The sequence below is a fragment of the Sinocyclocheilus rhinocerous genome, unplaced genomic scaffold (assembly GCF_001515625.1).
Source record: "Sinocyclocheilus rhinocerous isolate Xijiao unplaced genomic scaffold, SAMN03320098_v1.1 scaffold20, whole genome shotgun sequence".
NCBI classification, from domain to species: Eukaryota; Metazoa; Chordata; class Actinopteri; order Cypriniformes; family Cyprinidae; genus Sinocyclocheilus; species Sinocyclocheilus rhinocerous.
In genome coordinates this window covers 672,563-676,102 of record NW_015640468.1, presented here as the reverse complement: position 1 = coordinate 676,102, position 3,540 = coordinate 672,563, and positions in this window count along the sequence as shown.

Genomic DNA, 3,540 nt, shown 5'->3' with positions numbered 1-3,540 from the left:
ACACCAAATACACAACATAATGTTCTTTTTAGCAACGTCATATGACCCCTTTAATGAATGTTTATTGCATTATTTAAGTTTCATGTGTGTTACCATGATGGTGTTTAGTGTTTGTGTGAATGACACTGTACACCTTCTATATATGTTATTATTTAAAAGCTGCTTGTGATGGACTTTGGTTCATCATGTGACTTTCTCATCACCAGCTGCATTTGGTGATTATCAGTGTATTACAAAGGTACAAAACAGATTTCAGTACTTCAGTAGGCTGGTATATTAACATTATTTCAGTTAATGAAATTACGGTATTTAACTGTAAATTTAAGTTAAAACCGTAAAACCTAAAATGTTGCTACTGTATTTTTTACCGTAATTTTTTTTTTACAGTGCAGCCTTGGTGAGCTTCTTTGCCAACATTAAAAAAATCTTACTGACCCCAAACTACACATTACAACAGAAATATATGTTTGTTTGCTGACAGCTCAAACAGACCAAGCCTGAATACTTCACCTGTCAGTGATGTGACCAGCCCCTCCTGTTATTTATATATACACACACTATATAGTACTGTCAAAACAAAACCTTTGGAAACATGATTTATCTGTGTCCTCTCCACTTTTAGTGATCTTTCTCCTGTAGATGACGTTTGTCTTTTTCTCTTCATGTTCTGAGAAGAGCTGAAATCAAGTGTGAAATTAATCATTCGATTTTGCAACTTGTTTGACCTTTTGCCGGGAAGAAACAAGGGGCTATTTTGTCCAACAATAACTCAATAAATTCTCAAAAAATATACATTTCTAGAGAAATCTGGTTGTACTGAGGAGTATTCGAGGGTGTGTGGGTCTGTGAGAAAGGATGCTGTTGAATCATCAGTGGATAAACTGATCATTTCATGAGAATATAACCTGTTGTTTGCTAAATGTTTGTGAGAATGTCATTTATTGACCACACAAAGTGAAACTTAAAATATCTAAATTTCATTGAATTACAAAAAATACCAACTAACCTGCAAACAAATGCTGCTAGAGCTTTTCTCAGAAATATCACAATTTTTAAATTGACTCTATATCTACTGTATATGTATGAACTATTAGAAGGATATAGATTTTTCCACCTCCTTAAGCACAAAAATGTAGATAGTATATATACATACATAGAGAGAGAGATCACCCAGTGACTCTTTATTTATTTATTTATTTTTTGTGTACTTACTGTGTACATAAATACTTGATCAGTCATTAGAGATTAGCTGATATGGTTTGCATAATTTCTCCTGACCATGCCCTAAATCAGATTTTATTTGTTTTTAAAACTAATCTAAAAACCAGGGTGTGGAAGAGAAAGTGAATGTTGAGTGTTAAATCATAGTTAAGGGTTGATTTTCCTTGTTTCAGCTTCTCCTCTCACAGGCTCAAACAGGTTTCCAAGTCATCACTGGGATTTTCCATCTCCCTCTGTTTCCTCACTACACCATATATCTCTTTAAACACACACTGTTTATGTCTATATATGTCTTGATTCTCAGGGTCAGTCTCCTTGATGAAAAACACTAATGAAAAACAAACTGACAGTTCTTTCCCATTTAGTGGGACCTTTGACCTTTCACATGCCTAAGATCAGTATATAAAGCAGCTGTGATGTTTCATAAATAGGAGATGTTTACTAATAGTACCAGAGTGTCTAAGCTGCATTTTTCACTGGAAATACCAGTGATTTTGAAGTGCAGACAATGAAGCTGTAGCCTGTCACACTCTATATCAGTGTTACGGATCTCATCTCTGGGTAGAGGACACAGATTATGTGCCTCTGTGTACAAATGTTTTACAGACTGCAGACAGCAGTGTAACAGGTGTATGTATGTGTGTTTGCAGGTGCGATTGCTGCGGCAGTGTTCATAGGCTTTCTGTTAGCCCTCTATGCTGCTCTTTGGAAATGTATGGTTACGCAACCGAAAAGGTATGAACTAAGCCAAACTTTGACAAGGTGCGAGTGCAATGCTGTGTTTTGTTTTGTTGCATTTTGTTCTTTGTTTTACTTTGCGCTTTTTATTTTATTTTGACAATTTTTTTATTTATTTACTTTTTTGGGTGTGTGTTTTGTTTTTTGTTTTGCTTTGTGCTATTTGTTTTGTTGTGTTTTGTGTTGTTTTAATTTGTTTTGTCCTTTGTGCTTTTTATTTTGGTTTTATTTTATTTATTTATTTATTTTTGTTATGCTATTCAGTCCAAAAGTATGAGACCACATTTAAAACAAATAAACGTTATAACATCAATAATTATGACATACATATTCATTCAAAAAGGGGGACAAACCTAATACAACAATATTCTGAAAATTGTGATTTTCAACATTTTCAAGTTGTTAATACTGATAATATTTAAAAAATGTACGTACATGTATATAATTTTTTTTTTGGAAATACGTGGTTACACAATCACAAATGTTTGAACCAAACAAACCTTGTGCATGTGCAATACTGTTTTGTTTTGCTTTGCTTTTTTTTGTGTGTGCCTTTTTTGCTTTTGTTTTGCATGTTATGGGGTTCAAAAGTATCAGACCACATATTTAAAACAAATAAAGAATATGACATTCTTTCAAAAACTGTGTTGGGCCCATTAAAAATGGGTGACAAGTCCAATTCTATGATATTCAGAAATTCATAATTTTTCAATTGCCACTATCTCTGTTAGGAGGGAAAAAAGAGCAAGACTGAAGGCTCGTGAACACAGGTCTCTTACATGCTGACCTCTGAACGGGACGTCCGCCTGTCTACCAGAGATTCTGAGTTACTGATGTTAAGTCAGAGCTTCTCCTGCTGTGAAGCACCCTCATGAACCGTGTTTAGGTCTTAACGCATAGTTTGAGACAATATTTCATGCGGGAGGGAACTAGATGCTTCAGTTCTACATGGTCATCAACAGATCAATATCTGCTGTGTTTCATAAGTCACCCATCAGGTTCTGGATTGGTCTGTTTGACAGAGCAGTACATGTTATTCAGTCAGACCAGAGAGTTACATTTTAGAAAATGGTTTTAAAAATGTAAATTTAGTCATTAAACTAAATTATTTTGTGAATATTATGTGTATACATAGGGAATAGCAAGCCCAAATGTGCTCTTGAAGTGTGTACGAATAGTTTACTTTGTCACAACAAAACAAATGTCCACTAGATGGCAGATGGCTCAGTGTTTTTTTTTTTTTTTACTTGATGAAACAAGAATCAGCCAAGATATACAGTCTTTCAGTCTTTAGAGGTTTATCTTTATAGACTTTATGTGTTTCGGACGTTTGGTGTATGTATGTGTGTTTGCAGGTGCGATTGCTGCGGCAGTGTTCATAGGCTTTCTGTTAGCCCTCTATGCTGCTCTTTGGAAATGTATGGTTACGCAACCGAAAAGGTATGAACTAAGCCAAACTTTGACAAGGTGCGAGTGCAATGCTGTGTTTTGTTTTGTTGCATTTTGTTCTTTGTTTTACTTTGCGCTTTTTATTTTATTTTGACAATTTTTTTATTTATTTACTTTTTTGGGTGTGTGTTT